The sequence below is a fragment of the Onychomys torridus genome, chromosome 3 (genome assembly GCF_903995425.1).
Source record: "Onychomys torridus chromosome 3, mOncTor1.1, whole genome shotgun sequence".
NCBI lineage: Eukaryota > Metazoa > Chordata > Mammalia > Rodentia > Cricetidae > Onychomys > Onychomys torridus.
The window spans coordinates 61,007,940-61,028,394 of NC_050445.1; the positions used below are offsets into that span (position 1 = coordinate 61,007,940).

General features: G+C 40.4%; 1 pseudogene; it reads left to right on the plus strand.

Annotated features, from left to right (window-relative positions):
* The first annotated feature begins 19,491 nt into the window (after positions 1-19,491).
* LOC118579264 lies at positions 19,492-20,008 on the plus strand (annotated as a pseudogene).
* Positions 20,009-20,455: the final 447 nt, after the last annotated feature.

The following is a 20,455-nucleotide window of genomic DNA, read 5'->3' on the forward strand; positions in this document are numbered from 1 at the left end:
AGACAAAGTAGGTCTGTATATTTACATCATACAATTGATGAAAGGTTATATACAATATAACATATTTTTAAAATGTAGATGGAAAATGAACTGGGTAACATAAAAAACTGTCAAACCAGGCAGTGGTAGTGCACACCTTTAATCCCAGTACTCAGGAGGCAGAGGCAGGCGGATCTCTGTGTGTTTGAGGCCAGCCTGGTCTACAAAGCAAGTTCCAGGAAAGACACAAAGCTACACAGAGAAACCCTGTCTTGAAAAACCAAAAACAAAAAACCTGTCAAAACATAGCAATAGGCAGTTAAAAGAATTAGAAATAGAAATGCTTAATAAACACACGAAATTATAGAATATGCCTCCAAATTCAAAGATTCTGTTTTCTACCAATAAGACATACTGATAAATATTTTACAAGCATTGAAGTTATCCTGGATTAGCACAGTTGTATGGTGGTTTGAATAGGATGTCCTCATAGACTCATGTGTTTGAATGATTGGTCTTTAGAGAGTGGTGCTACTTGAGAGAGATTAGGAGGTAAGCCTTGCAGGATAGCAATGGCCTTATTTGGGGAAGTGTGTCACTGGGGGCTCTGGGGTTTCAAGAAGCCCAAACTAGGCCCATAGGCTCTCTTTCTCTTCCAGTTACCTGAAGATTCAGATGTAGGACACTCAGCTACCAAGTCTGCCTACATGCTGCTATGTTTTCCAGTATGAGGATAATGGAATAAACTTCTGAAATTATAAAGCTAGCCCCAATTAAATGCTATTCTCTAGAGAAGTTGTCTTGGTCATGGTGTCTCTTCATAGAAAAAAGTACTGACAAAGATAAGCTGTGATGAGATAAGATTCTTACATACCATTGATAAGAATATGTAAGGTGAGTAGGACTAATTAACTAAAGTTTAAGTATGCATGTCATCTAACCCAGGAATTCTACTTCCAGATACTTATTCTACAAACATTGACATCAAAACATCTAATCACTGTGATATTCATCTATTTCAAAAAATTAATTGCAGCATTATACATAAGAAAAATGTGCAAAGTGAGCTAAGCATTCATAATTACGGAATTGATTGGGTAGAACATTGTGCATACATCTATTTAAAAGAACTAATTTTGTATATGCTGTCATAGAAAATACCAATGATAATTATCAGAGGCTACTTATTGGGTGAAAAGCAAGGTGTAAAGCAACATATTTATTGCACACATTTACAAAAACCCATTTATGATGACTTGTTTATACATAAATGTATACATAGTACTTAAAAGTGAACAAGCATACATAGTCATGGTGTTGAATTTTAAAAGAATTAAGTAGTTTTGTATATATAATGTTATAGAAAATATCTTTGACACTTTTATATTATGTCTTATCATAATTGATAATAGGTTAGCTGATAGATGAGACAAATGGATGATATATAAACAGATATAGGATATATAAATGATAGATAGCTAGACAGATGATAGAACACAGATAATTGATAGATGATACAAGGATAGATAGAAAATGGACAATAGATAATAGATATAATAAGTAGGTAGATAAATATATTATAGAAAAATAGATTGATTGATAGATATTATTTTCTTCCTCTTCTATTTTTATCTTTTCCTTGGTTTTTGGTAAAGCAGGGTAGAGAAAAAAAAAGCATTTGTTGAGATGGTGACACTTCAGACTAACCCTGTGAGAAATGGTAGATATTAGAAGGGAAAGATGCACCACAACTACCCCATCATAAAGAACTGAGAAGACCTATGCCTCATTCTTAGGAAAGACTTCCCAAGAGTCTTGCAGTGGGGAACCAGTCACTACACTCACAGCCTATAAGAATTGTCCAAAGAGAAGAGGTGTCTTCACAGGCCACTAAAGACAAACGTTGAATAGATGAAGGGCAAGGAAGAACTATGTTGGACCTCTAGGGTCCATCTTCAATGTGTTTTATCAATGGATGGTAGTAAGGGCTTGTTTTTGCAACAAAGTGTCCCTGGACAGCTCTCTAGATGTTGCAGGTAGCATTTGGGACATCTACCTATCTGTCTATGAATTATCTACCCATCCATCCACCCACTTACCTATCTACTTTCCTACATTGTTAGTGTCCTAGAGAACAGGATGGGAAAGAGTACCAAATTTTTCTACCTCATGCATGTCTACATTTTCCAACTTTTTAAATAAAAAAATGAATTAGTGTGGGGAAATTAATGCCAATCCTTTTCTCTGATTCTGCTTTTCCTTCGGCAAAGCATTTCAGAAAGATAAAGAATTGATCTCCGCTATTTAATTATTTTCATCCATCTTTAGGAGAAATGCAGGTAGCTATCAACACATATTAATAAAGTGCACATTTTGTGAACAGCATTCTGCTCTGAGAAGAATAGAAAAAAAAATATTGGATTTTGGTTTGGGGAAGCAAGACAATATACATGAAAAATGACTGATATGAAGCAGAAGTTCTATGCCTACAAAAAGTAGTTTTTGTTAATACCACAACATAGAAGTAAAGAGATGATTGTCTGAAGGAGACAGATTAGTGTGGTGGGAAAGGGAGTCAGATCGCTCACTGTAGGCTGATAACCACCTGTGAGCTTTGGGTATGCAGGGAGAGCTATGAATCTGTACATTAGCTACTGGAGAGTGAAAGAGGATATAAAAATATGAGTAGAAAAAAAACGATTCTAAATTAGGGGCATTAGAAGAACTTCCAGACAGTTCTCTTCATAAAATCATAGAACTTTAACAATGGTAGAAATCTACCCAAAACAATCTCTCCTTTCCTTCTTGCATGTGTATGGGAACAAGGCTTGGAGAGGTTCATCATAACCAGTCAAGGGTCATACAGCCAGTGAGTTAAGACTCCAATCCACCCCTCTGCACCTGTTACCAGTCATGAGAACTAGTATGTATCTGTGAAATCCAGAGGGCCTTGTATGCTGACCTTATGCTTTCTCAGCATCAAATTTACTGAGACTGAAACTGAATTCCAGGACTGGCAAACCCTAGGTAATCTGCTCCTGTGCCTCTCAGAGTATTTATCCAACACCACCCAGATGTTCTGGGTGTAGGTTCCCTCCAGCATCTAACTCTTCCTGCTGCTTCAGCACACAGGAGGGAGAGGTGCCCATGGTGATAGCAAGAGTTGGAGATGAGCTACTTGAGCTCTCTAGGCAAATTCTCAGGCAGCTTACCTGGAATCCCTATTGGTTTTAACCACACAGGTTTAGTACCTTTCCTAAAACACTTAATTTTTGTTTTAGACTATTTAACTATGTAAAGATGTGTTTATGCTATGGAATATTACTTTAACTGTGCAAAGGTCTGTTACATTTGCTTATGCTACATTTGTTTAATGATGTAAGGATATGTTAAATTTGTTGATGCTGCATTTGTTTAATTATGTAAAGATGTGTTACTGTTTCACCTTGCCTGCCTAAGGCACCTGATTGATCCAATAGCTAAGCAAAAGAGGGAATAGGCGGGGCTGGCAGGCAGAGAGAATAAATAAGAGGAGGAATCTAGGCTCAGGAGAAGAATTAGAGAAGAAGAGAGGAGAGAACAAGGGAGACACCTGGAGCCAGAAGCCAGGCAGCCACCATACAGACATGAGAAGCAGCAAAAGTAAGATATACAGAAGGAAATAAAAGTGAAAAGCCTTGAGGCAAAAGGTGGATAAAGAGAAACAGCTTAATTTAAGTTGAAAGAGCTAGTCAGAAACAAACCTAAGCTAGGCCAGGCATTCATAACTAGTAAGAAGTCTCTGTGTCACGATTTGGGAGCTGGTTGGTGGCCCAAAATAAAAGCCTAGTACAGACTTGTCAAATTGAAAATTAGTGACTTTCAAGTCATATTTCCATCTCACAATCATAACTCATTAAGAATTTAGAGAAATGTGTTACTTTATAGAAAGAAATGGATTAAGAGATCATATACAGGGGAAATATTCCTTTAAATTGTCATTCTCAGAGTTCATCAACAATTATGAAAAATAATGTACTTGTTGAATAGCAAAGTGATATGTTCTTCATAATTACCATGCTCTGGGCACAGTATTAAAATTGCTTTTAATAGCTGTGTTACACAGGCTCCAATGAAAACAGAGTAATTTAAACAGGCAAGATTTCATTTAAAGTCTATACACAGAATTACTAACTGTGTTTTTTAAAACAGGAGTTTTGCCTGTAAGGAGTAAAGAGAGTGCTGAAAAATATCAAGCCAGAACATCCAGGACAGGGACAGATCTGGAAAAGGTCACCTCTCAGATCCAGACTTCCCTGGATAAAATGTTGTGCCTACATGTTGCAAGCCTCCCTAACCCCCACCTCCCACCCCCCATCCCCGAGCAAGACCACCACAGAGCCGATATCCAATACAAAACACACAGGGGTTTATTGATAACAAGTAAGCTAGGCTTGGTCCATGTCCAGCATCCAACACAGGGGGTGGAGGATGACGGCCCTGAGCTCTCAAGGTGAGGGGTTTCTAAAGGAAAAAAATTACAAGCATGGTGGTACAAACCTTGGCATCATATGATTGGGTGATGGTATGTAACCTTTGAATTTACTGGTTGGGGGTTACAGTTATCATTTTGGGGCAGGCCTGGACAAGTCTCAGGCTTTGTCCTTGAGATGCTATGGAGGCTGGTTGGCCTCACACATTTACATTGACCTGTGCACATAGCTCTAAGTTGGTGAGGGGTCCCAGACAGTAAACAACTGACTGAACCTTAAGCAGTCAGAATACGTGCAGAAAGGGAGCCACTGCCAAGACTATCTTTTGTTCATGGCCCTTCCAGAAACTGCTTGCTCAAATCTCAGGAAACTGAAATTGAGGCCTGATCTCTGAAAGAAGACTGAGCAGCCTGTTACGCATCTGCTTGGTCCTTTCAAGGGCATAACTATGGGTCCCTGGGGGATGTCCTGTATGCTGTGAATATATGTTGCTATGATTGATTGATAAATAAAACGCTGATTGGCCAGTAGCCAGGCAGGAAGACTAGTGTAGGTGGGACAAGGAGAGAGGAGAATGCTGGGTTGAAGGAGGTTAAGTCAGAGAGATGCTGCCAGGTGCGCCATGAGGAGCAGGATGTAAAGTACCAGTAAGCCATGAGCCACGTGGCAAAGTATAGATTAATAGAAATGGGTTAATTTAAGATATAAGAACTAGATAGCAAGAAGCCTGAGCCATTAGGCCAAACAGTTGAAATAATATAAGCGTCTGTGTGTTTGAGTCTGAGTGGCTGCCGGGTGGGACTGGAGATAACTCTAGCTACAAGAGCAGCTCTCTGAATTCCCAGTGTAAGTCTATAACCTTCCTTTGAGCAGGCTCTAAACTATTAGCCTAATTTTACCCCTCTGCCTCCAAGCTCTCCCTTAACATAGTTGGAGTAGTACACATTTCCCTAATGGAGCACCATATCTTCTCATCTCTAGTTCTCCATTCCATTCCATTCCTCTGTGTGCACACAAACACATGAAAACATACATGTGTCCCTTTCTAAAATGCTTGGGAAGAGCTCTCATCAGCCATGGTCATGTGGTAATGAGGTGCATTGGCTTTGCCACGGGGAAGGGTTTTTTAACCTAAGGCAATGCTAACCATCCAGCATCAGATCAGACAGCTGCTTCTGAGAACAGCTGAAAGCGGAGCACCAACTGCTAGTCGCCCACCTGCCAGCTGGCCAGACTTTGTACATGAGAGTCATAGGCCCTGATCACAGGGTTCCAAAGCATCTTTACACAAATTTGCTATCCATGTCCTACCACAACCACCAATGGGCCAGGCTGCAAAGAAAAAGAAAAATGAACCACACAGGGTTTGTCCTTCAGGCTTTATAGTCTAAAAGTCAAAATAAGACAAGCACATGAACACCTTATCATGTAGAGTGTGGCAAGGATCACGGAAGAGTTCCACAAACATGGAGGTTCACCAAGGAGGGAATTCTACCTGCTTAGAGTCACCAAGAAGAGCTCCAAGGCAGTTTTCATCTGAGAAGACTTTGTAGGATAATATATGCTGGGTACCTGGAAACAGCAGAGGCCCAAGCAGGTAGAGGATGGGGAATAATAACACATCTGATTCTCATAAAGTCCTAATGCCTGTGCAACCTGACTGCAGAGCCTGTTTGCTATGAGATTGTCTGCAAGGCAGCTTTCAACACTGGACATGGGACAGGCACTCTACACTGGTGAAAAGTGACATTCCAAGATCTGTGGGTGTAACTCAGTAGTGGACACTTGACCGGGAGACACTAGGTTTCATTGTCAGCGTGGGGTCATTTATGTAACTCACTGGGTTTAGGCTGCTTACATGAGCATGAGTGGAAGGCTATCTGCATGGACAGTGGAACAGTGCCCAGCACTGCAGCATGTCCATTTAGTACTGGATTTTCACTTTTCCCCCATGATTCAGTAGAATTTCATGTCCATCCTAGACTTTCATCTCCTGTCCGTTACAGAAGCCGTAAGTATCTTCTTCCAGTTCTCATTGTGTCTGTGGCAACCTTCACTGAACAGAAATCCGAGTTGGCTCATATGGATGACACTGTGGGTCTGGCTTAAACATTTACTCTCCATAATTATGCCACCGCAGCATTCCTCACAATTTCTTTGATACACTGTACAGCCTTACTTTTTATAATTAGGCTTTTCATATACCTGGATCTCACTTGGGACCCAAATAAAACCTTCCCACAAAATACTCTGGTATATGAACTAAAATCCAGGGCTGACCCCATGACTAGCAGGAGTTGGTCAACATGAAGCAAAATCCATTTGTGTGTGTGTGTGTGTGTGTGTGTGTGTGTGTGTGTGTACTTTTTGTTTTTGTTTAAGTATCTTTAATCTTATTTCTTTTTGTTTGTAGGTTTTGATTTCTGGTTGGGTTTGTTTGTTTGTTTGTTTGTTTGTTTTTGCTTTTCCTGGGTTGTTGTTTGAGAAGGAACAAGAACATGAAGTTGATAGGTATGGAGATGGAAAAGATCTGGTAGGAAAAACTATGATCAAAATATATTACATAAAAATGTTCCCATAGAAACACACACACACACACACACACACACACACACACACACACACACACACACACACACACACACACACTCCTTTTATAAAGATTACTGAGGAGGGCTCACTCTGGTTCTTGTTCTTTATTTTCTATTCTGATGCTAATTCCAAACTCTTTTATAATATTGTTTTAAAATTGGAGAGGGCACATTCCTCACCTTCACACTTCAATTTCAAAATGATAGACTTGGTGTCTTCCACCCTCTGGGATTATAAACTCCATCCAGTCTCTCACCTTCCAGCTGCATTCTCTGTCATGTGGGGCTGGGACTCTACAAATCCAACGCCTTTTTTTTATTAGCTGAATGCAAGTTAGGCTGTGGCGCTAGGGGGCGCGCTAAAGGATGCGTGAAAGGAGGAAAACAAAGGTCACGTTCCTGCCTGCTTGCTGGTCCTGTTAGCACGGGCTGACAAACTTCACCACCCTGAGAACCACAGCTGGGCTCGGTGACACCAGATGACACCAGTTTGCATCGGTTTCCATTCACTAAAATCAGCTTCATTACACTCCCTCACACATGCCTCAGAGCCCTGGGGCACTGTGTCACCACAGCTCCACACTGCCTCCAAACTTCAAGCTCCTCTTCTTCCCCCAGAATCGTACTGTTTTCAGTTTGCTTCCTAACAGATCAGCAATTATTTATATTTATATATTGATCTTCATAATTCTGTATTAAAATGATATTATGCTTCTTCAAATTTTTGGCTAAATCCTCACTAACAGTGATTAGAATCCACGTGAAATAAAAAAGAGAAATTCTGTATTTTTAATGCAAGTGCTTTAAAGGTACAGGTTAATTTGAAAATAATTCATTTGAGAGCAGTACTAAATGGACCATCTGTTAGAATGAGGTAGCTGTTGCTATGTGGGCTCATCTCTGAGTCTTTATTCCAGGGCTTCTTAAACTTCTGATAGTCAAGGTCCCTTTTCACCTGAGAAATCTCACGCAATCCCGGGTGTACAGAGAAAACAGGTGAGCAAATCAAACAAATTTAAAGAACTGTGGTGAGCTGATTGACACCTCGGTAACCCTTGCTAAATTCGCAGGATTGATGTTGAAGTTTGGATGAACCTAGGAAGCTATCTATTTCTTTTAGGCTTTCCAAATGTAAAGGGTATTTGGATGTTTTAAGTATTTCCTTAAAAGAGTCTGATTGGGGAGGGGGCATGTATTATGAGATTTCCCTGTTCGTTTCTGGCTCTATTAGTTTGAGTTGTCTCTTTCTTTTGGTTAGTTGAGCCGAGGGTCTGTCAATTTTATCTCCTCAAAAACCAGCTCTTAGAATCATTGATTCTTTGATTGTTTCCTTTGGTTCTATTTCGTTAACTTCTGCTTTGATTTTTCTATTATTTCTTGCCTTCTTCTGGCTTTGGGTTTGGTTTGGTTTTCTTTTCCCAAACTTCTGAGTTCTGTCAGTATGCCATTTATTTGCGATATTTCTGATTTTTTTGAAATGTAGTCACTTAGGACTATATACACCCGTCTTGGCACTACTTTTAATGTGTCCCAGGGGTTTTGTTGTGTTGTGTTTTCATTTTCATTTATTTCCAGTATTTTTTATTCCTTCCTTGATTTTTTCTTTTACCCATTCATAATTTAATAATGAATTATTCAATAGCCATGAATTTTCGCACTTACTAGAGATTTGTTTGCTGTTGTTTTATTTTATTGCTTTATAGTCAGAAAGGATACACAGAACTATTTCGATTTTTCTGTATTTTTTGACATTTGCTTTGTGTTCCAGGATATACTCTGTTTAGAAAAGCTTCCATGGGCTGCTGAGCAGAATGTATATTAATTGGTGTTTGGGTGGAATATTCTGTAGGACTCTGTTTGGTGCATTTGATGTATGATATCATTTAATTCTGTTGTTTCTCTGCTCATTTTTTTTGTTCACATGACCTGTCTATTGGAGAAAGTGGAGTATTGAAATCACAAACTACTGTGGTCCTACCACAGCCAGGGTATGTATTGATGTCTGTGGCCCAGGGTGACACCAAAGGCCATATGGATGTCCAAGGTCTAGGCCACAGCCTGAGGACTGTGCCACCACCATGGCCCTGCTGACCTTGGTAGCCTGTGGTTTGGGGGCCCAGGCTGCTGTGTGCCTAGGGCCATGTCTGGGTCCCTGTGACCCAGCAACAGCCAGGGTCTGGTTTGATGTCCATGGCTCCTGTTGCCATTAAGGACGGACTGTGCTGATGCTGGGGTCTCAACAGCCACCTGAGAACATGTTCATGTCTGTGGTGGTTTGAAAGAAAATGGCCCCCAAAAGGAGTGGCACTATTAGGAGGTGTGGCCTTGTTGGGAGAAGTGTGTCACTGTGAGGCTGGGCTTGAGGTCTTTTTGATCCAGCTTAGTCAAGATGTAAGACTATCAGCTCCAGCACCACATCTGCCTGCATACCGCCATGCTCCTCGCCATGATGATAATGGACTGAACCTCTGAAACTGTAAGTAAGCCACCCCAATTAAATGTTTTCTTGATAAGAATTGCCAAGGTCATGTTGTCTCTTCACAGCCATAAAATCCTAACTAAGACAGTGTCCGAGGGCCTGCTGCCAATGGAGCCATACTGCTCTGGAAGGCCTTTGCTGGCCACCTGGGCTATGGTGACATCTGGGCCCAAGCTGCTGCTGATGGCCATGTCTGGACCCATGGTTCCACTGCAGCTGGGGTCTATGATGATGTCCATGTCCTATATTGCCACAGGGAGTCATAGGAACTGTGTATGTTGAAATCTGAGAGCAGAACTGAGCCAGCCTTGCCCCTCACTATCACTGTGGTGGCTGCCCTGCCCCTCTTTGGACATTGCAGCAAAAGAGCTGTCCCCTCACCCCCTGTGGGAGAACTGACCTCCACACTCAGGAGAGATGACCCCATCCCCCATGGGAGAACTGGCCTTCACACTTAGGAGAGATGACCCCACACCACACCACAGGCCTGGGAGAGCTGACCCCTGTGCCATGGGCCTAGGAGAGCTGGCACCACACCTTACCAGAAGTGGGCAGTCCCAGTATCCCAGACCAATCAACTCAGCTACCACCCAGGTCCACATCCTGGGCCTTCAATTGGCCCACTCTAACATCTACCACATCTAATACCTGCTAAAGTTCATAAAGGGACTGGTCCTGCAGAACTATAACTGCAGTGTCTCCATCACTCAGATCAGTAGCAGTATATCTGAGAGGAGCTTTGGTGAGCATCCAGTGACTATGGTGTGCCAGAGGACTTGAGCCAGACCCATGACTCATTGCAATAAACATTTTGGGGGTGGGACTGATTGGACAAAAGGGTATACTGCATAACGCACCACAGCATCTAATGCCACTAGGATGAATGAAGAGGTGTTGGAAAGATGGAGTGAGGTGGGTTTGTGTGTGTGTGTGTGTATGTGTGTGTGTGTGTGTGTGTGTGAGAGAGAGAGAGAGAGAGAGGTTGATTTGGGGGGGAGGTCCTTTGGGGGGATGCTACAGGGGTGAGGGGAGGAAATGGAGGGACTGGGAGGTGAGTGAGATTGGGGTGCATAATGTGAAATTCCCAAAGAATCAATAAAAAAATATGTCTTTAAAAAAAGGACAGAAATCACAAACTACTATTGGGTTGGTGTTAATTTGTGTCTTTAATTCTAGTAGCATACTTTTAAAGACATCGGGTGCACCAGAATGTTGTTGATTGGTCTTTGCTCTTCTGGGGGCCCCACTATCCAGCTCCCAAATAAATCACGTGCAGAGGCCTATTCTTACTTACAAATGCCCAGCCTTAGCTTGACTTGTTTCTTACCAGCTTTCCTTAACTTAAATTAATCCGTCTACCTTTTTGCCTCTGGGCTTTCTTGCTGTGGGATAATGCTTTTGTACACTGGTTTAATTAAACACTGATTGGCCACTAGCCAGGCAGGAAGTATAGGTGGGAAAAGCAGACAATGAGAATTCTGGGAAGAGGAAGGCTGAGTCAGGAGACACCAGCCCCATCCAGGAAGCAGCATGCAATGATACACAGGTAAAGCCACGGAAAACGTGGTGACATCTAGATTAACAGAAATAGACTGAGTTTAAGTGTAAGAGCTAGTCAGTAGTTAACCTGAGCTAATGGCCAAGCAGTTTTAATTAATATAAGCTTCTGAGTGATTATTTTATAAGCAGCTGTGGTGTCCATGGGGCTGGGCAGGTCTGGAGAAGACTTCAGCTACACTTTCCCTGTTCTCTCACTTCTGTAAATCTTACTCTTACTCCATGGCATGCTGTGTAGCTGGGTGGCTGGCTCCTGGAGTCCTCCCCCTTCTCTGGCTACTTCTCTTTTTCTTCCCAGATTTCTCCTTCTATATCTTCATATATATATATATATATGTTCTATCTTCATGCTGGACTTACTCTTTACTACTGTATAGTGACCTTGACCTGTACTCTTAACTTTGGTTGGACGTCAACTTTGTCACATGTGAGGAAGCTGGGCACACCTACTTGTTTCCTGCTTCCATTTGCTTGGCTTACAGTATTCCACCCTTTGACTGTGTGAATATTTATCAATGAGTCATGGTTTCTTTTTTAGACCACAAATTTTGATCCAATCAACTAGTCTACATTCTTAATTGGGGAGCTGAAACCATTAACAACTGGGATTATTATTGATAGATACTTGCTGATTCTTGTCATTTTAAAATTGGTTTTCTTGGTTACATAAATTTTGTATCCTTTATTAATCCGAGAGGCTTGCATGTTTGCAGAATTGGACTTTTTATGCTTTCCTAGTTTTCCTCTGTTAATCTATTCCTCTCCTAAGATTTAGTTTTTACTCTGCTCTTGTGTTATAACTGTCTTTCTTTCTTCTGTGTGTAGAATCCCTTTAAGTGTCTCTGTGATCCTAGGTTAGTGGTTATGAATTGCTGTGGGTTATACTTACCCTGGAAGGTTATCTCTCTTCATTTATTTAAAAAGATACCTTAGAGGAATATAGTCATCTTGTTAGGCTGTTATTTACTTTCAGGACTTGAAATGTGTCTTCCATGCTGTCCTGCCTTTCAGAGTTCCTGCTGAGAGGTCTGATGTTATTGTGAAGATCTTCCCTTTGAAAAAATTGGGCTTTCTTCTCTTGATGCTTTGAGCACAGTGTCTTTGTTCTGCATTATGTTAGATGTACAACGATGTAGCTTGGGAAGATTCTCTTCTGAGAGTGTCTATTTAGGGTTCTAAATGCTTCTAGCATGTCCATATCTTTCCCTATATCTTTAGAAATTTTGTGCTATAATTTCAATGAGTAGTTTTTCTATACTTTTAGGCTTTTTTATTTTCAGGAAACATATATATATATATATATATATAGTGTTTTGATTTTATTCACCCCACACTTCCTCCCTCCAACTCTCCCTAAAATGCAGTAAAAAGCAATTAAGTACTTCAGTTATATCCTTAATAATTCTTAGAAACATGGAATTAGGATACTGCTAGAATAAATATACTTTATTAAAGATAAAAAATACTTACTTTTAAAGATATCTCCCCCTATTTCGTGTGTGTGTGTGTGTGTGTGTGTGTGTGTGTGTGTGTGTGTGCGCGCGCGCCATGTGCACGCGCCATGTGCACAAAGGTGTCCCTGGATGCCAGAGGAGGGAATCAGATCCCCTGAAGCTGGAGTTGCAGAGAGTTGTGAGCTGCCCTACATGGGTGCTGGGACCCGAACTCAGGTCCTCTGGAACAGCAGCAAGTGCTCTTAGCTGCTAAGCTATTTCTCCAGCCCAAGAAAATTAATTTGAGGAAGTAAATCAGAAGAGGGGATGAAGACAGAGAAAAAGGGTAAGTGACACAGAAATAGGAGGCAAAGTAGGTGGGCTGGAGACATGAGATATAATCAAGTCAAATCAAATAGAGCATAAAAAAGCAGAACAGTCATAAAAAGTTAACTTAGCAAAACTGAAAACAACTAGGAAATAGTAATGTAAAAGTGAAAAACAAAAAAATGCAATGAAAGTTTTGGAAATATAGAATCAGCCTACATTTCTTCCTTCCTGGGATGCATTTAGGTTCTCTTGATCCCTGGGTTGTTTTTAGGAGTTGATTCTGCTGGTGGAAGAATAGGCTGCTTATATGTAAGTTCTGGCATGTTAGAATGCAACTCTGCATACACAAGCTGCAGTCTGTCTGTTACCCCTCACAGGCTGAATTCCTGCATGAGGGTCCACCCTCCCATGGGAGTGTCACCATGCCCTTCATGAATTGCCCCCTCAGCGCAGCATCTACACTGGCAGCTACTGTCTAACGTGTGTGCTGAGTGCTTCTGCTGTCTACACATGGATTTCCGCTTCCGAGGCCCTGACAGGGCTGTGCTTATATGAGTGCTTACCTTTTGCAGCTGGACATTCCTACCTTAGGAGGCTCAGGCTGCATTTCCACCTGCAATTTGTAGCTGTGCCTGAGTGTATTCATATCCATTGAGTGTATTTTTAGATCTGCTCTTGTGGAGTGTTCAAGTGGTTCACAGGGTAGTTACCCTCTTAATCCATGGAGTGGGGTGCCTTGGGGAATTGAAGTTACAATGGTGCCCAGCTTTCTAGTCGCTTCCCAACAGAGTGGTTTAATTACAGCTTCTCTTAGAATCAGGTAGCGTAATAGGTAGAAGAGCATGGTTGTTGCCTGCTCCACACAGCTTAGGATTATGTCTAAAACTGTTTTTGTTTTTACTTGTTTTTTACTGAAAATATTCTTCATACACTATATTCTGATCATGGTTTCCCCTCTCCCATCTCCTCCCAGACCCTCCCCACCTCCCCACCCACCCAACTCCACACCTTATTTCTCTCTCTCTTTAGAAAATAGACAGGAAATAAAAAAAACTTTTGTTTTTGTTGTGCTTTCTTCTGGAAACTCTCCTTCTCTCATTTGTGGAACAGTGAGGGGAGAAAAGATTCTTTCCTTCCCAAACCATGTGTTCAATGCTCCAAGGCAGAGTCTGCTGCTTCCTACACAGAGCTAATGTTCAGTGTTTCTTACCATCGATATTCGACTGACTGTTGCTTACCATGGGCCTCTCTTGCCTTTCATGTGTCTTACCTCTCTCTGACTTCACAGGTCAAAGGTGTTTTTGCAGATCTCTGGGAACATAGGAGAGTGCTGTCTGTCCTGTGTTCTTGCCTTATCAGCATCAGTGTCCTGGACTAATAGTTTCTTTGTCTTGAGTTAGTTTTGCCTTGACAGTAAGTAGTTAACACAGCAATATTTGGCTTATTTTTGTGGGGAACATATTTTTATTATTAGTTACTATACATTTTTCTGGTTCAGATATTCTTTTACAAACTAATAATTTTATTTCAATTTCAGAGTATCTGTCTTCTCATTGATGGTTTAAACATATTCATATATATCCATTATATTATTGTTTTATGAACTTTAATTTCTATTCCCTTACTTCTACTTACCATTTCTATGTTTTATTACATTTTCTTTCCTTTTCTCTGCTGTCTGTTGAGTGAGGAAATTTTTCTTCTCTTTGAAACTTGAAGATCAGCTTAAGTTTCTTAGTAGTTTTTCTTGGACTTTCTTCCTAAGATGAAACTCTTAGTTATTTACCACATGTCCTCCATGTTCTGCTTCTGTTGTTATAAGAAAGATGGGAGGAAATTAGACAGTTCCTAGAAAACAATTTCAGAAGAAGAATGGACCTGTCATCCATTAAAATCCCAGTACAGGGAGAAAACTAAGGCAATGTAAAACCAAGGCAGGTGACCAAGAGATCAAGGCTGTTACAATCATCACAAGGGAATAACAATCTGGTCCAGAGCTGGGGATGAAAGCAGGTAAGTTGACAAGTGCTAATTACTCTGCTAATATGAACTTCACTTCAGCTATGCATCCTATGTATAGATGATAAACTCATGCTTAGACCGATTTTCCTTTTATTATTTGAAGATGACTTTTGATACGTCATAAATGAACTAGAGGGGAAATGTCTTGTTAGAATGGAATTGAAACCTGGGAGGAAGGATTTAACAAGGATATTACCTGTAGTGAGCTAACACTGTTGGCAAAGGACTTCCAGGAAACTAAGTTATTGAGGTACAGTGTGCTGGGGTGGGAAAAAATACTACTAAGAAACAGTCAGTGTTATGGAAAACCATGCCTCAAGCCTGAGGAAATAAATTTATGATTAATTCTACCCACATTCAGTCTCATCTCATAAATACTATTCCAATGATTAATTTTTGCCTGTTTTAATTGCTGGTGGTACATGGCCAGCAGTTAGAATGAAAGAAAAGTAAAATCACAGAAGCCAAAGAGATGAAAAAATTAATCATAAATTAAACACCATGGACCCCCCCAGGAAATTAATGTAATAAAATAAATCTCACTTATGTACTGTACAAAGTCACTGCTCTAACCACCTGGAAAGTTTTGGAGACTGCCTCAGGAGAATCAGTATTAGGTAATAAATGTTTAACTCATTACTCCTGTGTCACCATTAATTGTTATGGACTTTTCCTTCCATATAAATGCATTACGATATGTTGACAGTAGTTAGGGGTTTAAGAAAGAGTATAAAAACATATTCCACAGTGACAGGGTAAGATCTGAGCTGAAGCTCCCTGGTTTCCTCTGCTCTGACTCTGTAGAAGTTCATTGATGTACACAGGCTTTGGGTCTCCTTAATTTCAGTGTGGCGTAGTCTTCTCTTGCAAGTTCTTCTTAATAAACTTTCAGTGTTAAAAAGAAAAAGGAACCTAAATGATTTCAGGTTCACTATGATTCCATAATTCCAGTCTACCCAATGTCAGATGGCACCCTTGCTCTGTAAAGTAGTGTTGCCCAATGGGAAATGTCAGGACTTTTGACAAAAATTGCAAAGCTAATGTGTGAAACAGAACCATGGTTCAAATTGGATCCACCTGAAAGCAAAGCAAAAACCAGTTCATTAACTCTCCAACTCCAAACTTCAGATTTCTCTGGCTCTCTCTAGGTAAAGCCTGCTGTGTGTCAGCTCCCTCCACAGGGGAAGTGGAGAGGGAGGGAGAAGGAAGGAAGAAAGAAAGGAGAGAGAACTTAAGTCAAACCTACCTGCCCAGTTATTCATTCTTCTATACTAAAATAAACAACCAGAACTCAGTAGACAAACAAAAAAAGGCAGCTGTGTGAAAGAAGTCCAAGGTACTTACCCTATACATCAGGTGAAGACAAAAACAAGTGAATCATAAGAAACCAGAGAAATTTCCCACGAGTTTTCACCCATAAAATAAGAGCAAGATGTTAAGAAAAGGAACTAGTTAAGAGTATAGAAGAAATATAAAAAGTTTAAGGAATTGTTCTAATAGAAAAGTGAAGTAAGAATGATAGAGGATGGGGAAGAAGTGAGAATACCTTGAAACCACAAAGTAAAAAGGCTCAGGTATAGAAAATGTGAAGCTTTACAAAGATAAATAAAAGATAAAATTAATAATTACTCCAAGAAAAGTGAGTGGAAAGAAGACAGTGAAAAAATGAAAATAGTAGAAAAGAGCAGGCACTATGGAGGCAAGATATTTGCTACAAACCCTAAGGATCTGAACTTGAGCTCTGTAACTGACATGGATAAAGGAGAGAACAGCATCCTGTATAGTGTACTCTGACTTCTACACTCATGCCTGCCACATGCATGATCATACAAATACACAAATAAATAAATGGAAATCCACAAACAGTAATAGAAGACAACCACTGATCACAGCATGTTAAATCTAATAAATAATGTAGATGTTTTTAAAGAGAAGAAAATCAACAACAATGCTCATTGTCATCTGTCTTAGCAAACAGTTTAACAGTGGGTTCTACCATCTTGACACCATATTTCCATCCACTAAGGTCAGTATAGCCTGTCTCAATTATCAAAATGGCTGATCTAGTTAATCAGTAACTTTTGTATTTTGGTTAATACGTTCTGTTCAGTACCAATGTTTTATTAGCATGTCTTGATTATACATAATAAAGGATTTTATCCTGAAATTTTGATACACATATGTAATGTATTGTTATCATATCCACCCTCTGTTAACCTTGCCAATTCCTCTCCCATCCTGCTGGTCCCTTTTCTCTACCTACCCAGTCCCTCTTCCTTCTTCATATCTTGACTTACTGACTGATAACTCAATGAGTTTCATTAGCATTGTTTCTAGTGCCTGTAGTGAGGAATTATCGAGGTGTCATGCTCATTACCAATGGCTTTATCATTGAAGAAATTTTCTGTCCCTCCCAGAAACAGGTAAATGACTATGATCATGTAACTTCTGGTAGACCTCTTCAGTGAATTCATCTGGACCTGAGTTTAGTTAATCAAGGAATTCTTTTAAGGTATGCATGAGTGTCTTGCCTCCATGTAGTTAAGCATACTGTGTGCATGCAGTATCCAAAGAGACCAGAAGAAGGCGTCAGATCTTCTGGAATTAGAATTATAGATGGTTTGAGCTGCAATAGGGTGTTGAATCTGGGTCCTTTGCAGGAATAGCAAGAGCTCTTAACCACTGAGCCATCTCTCCAGCTCCAAGGTATTTTTTAAAAAGTATTATTACTGATTTACTCTCATTGTTATAGGTCTGTTTAAATTATCTATCTTATCTTGATTTAACTTTGGTAGGTCATACACCCCTAAAATTTCATTCATTTCCTTTGAGGTATGTTGTTATGATTATTTTGAACTTCAGTGGTGTCTGTTGTAATGTCACTATTTTGTCTCTAATTTTATGAATTTATATCCTCTTTTTTTGATGAATTTCACTAAGAATGTGTCAGTCTTGTTTATCTTTTCAAAGAACCACCTCTTTGGTTTTATTGATTTTTTTGTTGTTTTTGTTTTGTCTTTGTTTCTATTTCATTAATTTCTCTCTTGGTTTTAATTATTTCTTTCTATGTATTACTTTTGAATTTGGCTTGTTCTTGGTTTTTCAGCAACTTAAGTTACATTATTAAGTCATTTATGTGAAATCTCTCTGGTTTTGTACACAGACTCCATACCTGTTTCAACAGTGTTCATGTTATATTTTACCTGTATCTTTAAAATGAAATGATATACTTTGCTTAAGCTAATCCTGGAGAATTCACAGCTTTGTTGTTGTAGACAGTCTTATAAGATCTGAACAATGACTACAAATTCCCAGGAGCATGGGCCCACCACAATAATGCCATTCTTCAGGGAGATTTGGCACACTTGTTAAAGACACGTAAGTCTGATATCTTACAGTAACAATGGCAGTCTGAAGACAATATATTCCTCACTTATAAATTTGACTTAAAAATTAAAATTAGAGCTGGGCTGTGGTGGTACATACCTTTAATCCCAGCACTCGGGAGGCAGAGCCAGGTGGACCTCTGTGAGTTCGAGGCTAGCCTGGTCTACCAAGTGAGTTCCAGGAAAGGCGCAGAGCTACACAGAGAAACACTGTCTCAAAAAACAAAAAAAACCCAAACAAACAAAAAAAAAAAAAACCCTCCCAAAATTAAAATTAACAGGGCTGGAGAGATGACTCAGCAGTTAAGAACATTGGCAGCTCTTCCAGAGGTCTTGAGTCCAATTTTCAGCACCCACATGGTGGCTCACAGCCCTCTTCTGCCATGCAGGTTTATGTGCAGAGAGAGCACCATATACGTAAAAAAAAATAAATCTTTTAAAAAATTAAAATTAGCAGATACTGACTAATGCCCTCAGAATGCCTTCACTGTGGAGGTTTTGACAACCTCTTCTCAGGTTTCCTGAAATCTCTAAACTACTTGTGATGAATCTAAATTATTCCAGGATTTCTGACGTAAAAACCACCCCTTCTTTGCTCTTCTCGGCCAAGTATGTTGCTTATTTGGTCCCAACCTTCCTTAGGGAAATCCTGGCTAGAGGTGGAGAGGTATACACCATTTAAACAAGCCTCCTGGGCATCCCTGGAGACAAGTTTCTACAGATTGTACTGTAATATTCTGATTTTAATTGTGGCTTGGATCATGGAAACAGCAGCTGGCAAGCATGGCAAGGCTGCTGGAGTTTCTATAAGACAGGATGGAACCATTTCTGGAGCATCACTTGAAGGAAGGAGGCTTACTCTGTCCTCAGGCCCTTGCTAGATGCCAGGATGCCAGAGTCCATCTCCAGACATGTAAACTACCTATATACTGCTTTAAGATTTCCTGAGTGAGCAGGAAGGGGAGTCTATAGATTATATGAATGACACTCTTGACAATCAAGTGCAGTGGAGCTTAGTAGAACTTTGCTGTTTTTGGCCCCCAGCCAGAATGCCCTACAAAGAGATTGGAATCAAATAAGCAACACACTTGACCAAACTTTAGACACTTATACCACTGGATGCTTTGGTTCCTTCTCATATTTATTATTAAATAGCGAGCTACAGATGAGAGCTCCTGAGAAGCCATTGTCTTCAGAGTCTGATTGACTGGTTGGAACTGCCAGGTTGCGCCCTGGTCCAAGATGGCGGATGAGGCCACCTGGAGGGTTGGGTTAGGTCGGGTTGGATTGGATCTGAGATCTTGGTGCAGAAGACTAATGCTGGACTCTGGGATCAGGAATTGTGGGTGCAGTGACTAAAGGAGGAATATAGTCCTTTATCCCCATTTGGAGAACAAGAATTAGGACAATGATTGGTTCCAACTGGAGTTCAACAAGGAAGGACCTACTGGTTTGGAAAAATGCTGGTACATCCATGACTTCCTCAAATTAGTTGGACATCAAGTTTGAAGTTGCTATTGCATATACCACTGCTGCTCCAGAAATTATAGTCCCTGAGCTGGATGGGAAGATAGCAAAGATGTGCAGGGGGGGCAAAACAGGTCTGACCAATCATTTCAAAACTCTGTGGGCCAGGAATGCACCCAAGTTTGTACTAGCTCATCCCCTGGCCCTGGGGCTAGGTCCTTGGCTGACAGTGCATGTCCCTGATCTGATTTGGAAGCATGTGAGCTAGAACAAAGAAAAATGCAACCAATGAATGATCAAGCCACTAAGGCAGGACAGAAGGACTGTTGATAGGCTGCTTTCTTGTGACTCATGATTCTTTTACAGGTTACCTCTGGCTGGACCAAAGTAGGTAGAGGAGGAAAATCCCAATAAAGTAAAGTCACAAAGTTTCTAAATTAAGCTGAATAGGGAGGTGAAAGACTTTGGGTATTGAAATAGGCAATTTGTATTCCTTAGAGCCCTGCGGCATCTTTGCAGGCATAGGGCATGATTAATAGCACATTGCTCTTTTTGTTTGGGGGGGGGGGGGGGAGTTTCTGGAGACAACCTGTCAATAAAAGCTTGTTTCCCATGATAAAAAGGAAAGGAAGGAAGGAAGAAAGGGAGAAAGAAAGAAGGGAGGGAGGGAGAGAGGGAGGAAGGAAGAAAGAAAGAGGACTGCCATACTGTGGAGAGATTGAAATGTTATAGGTTAAGA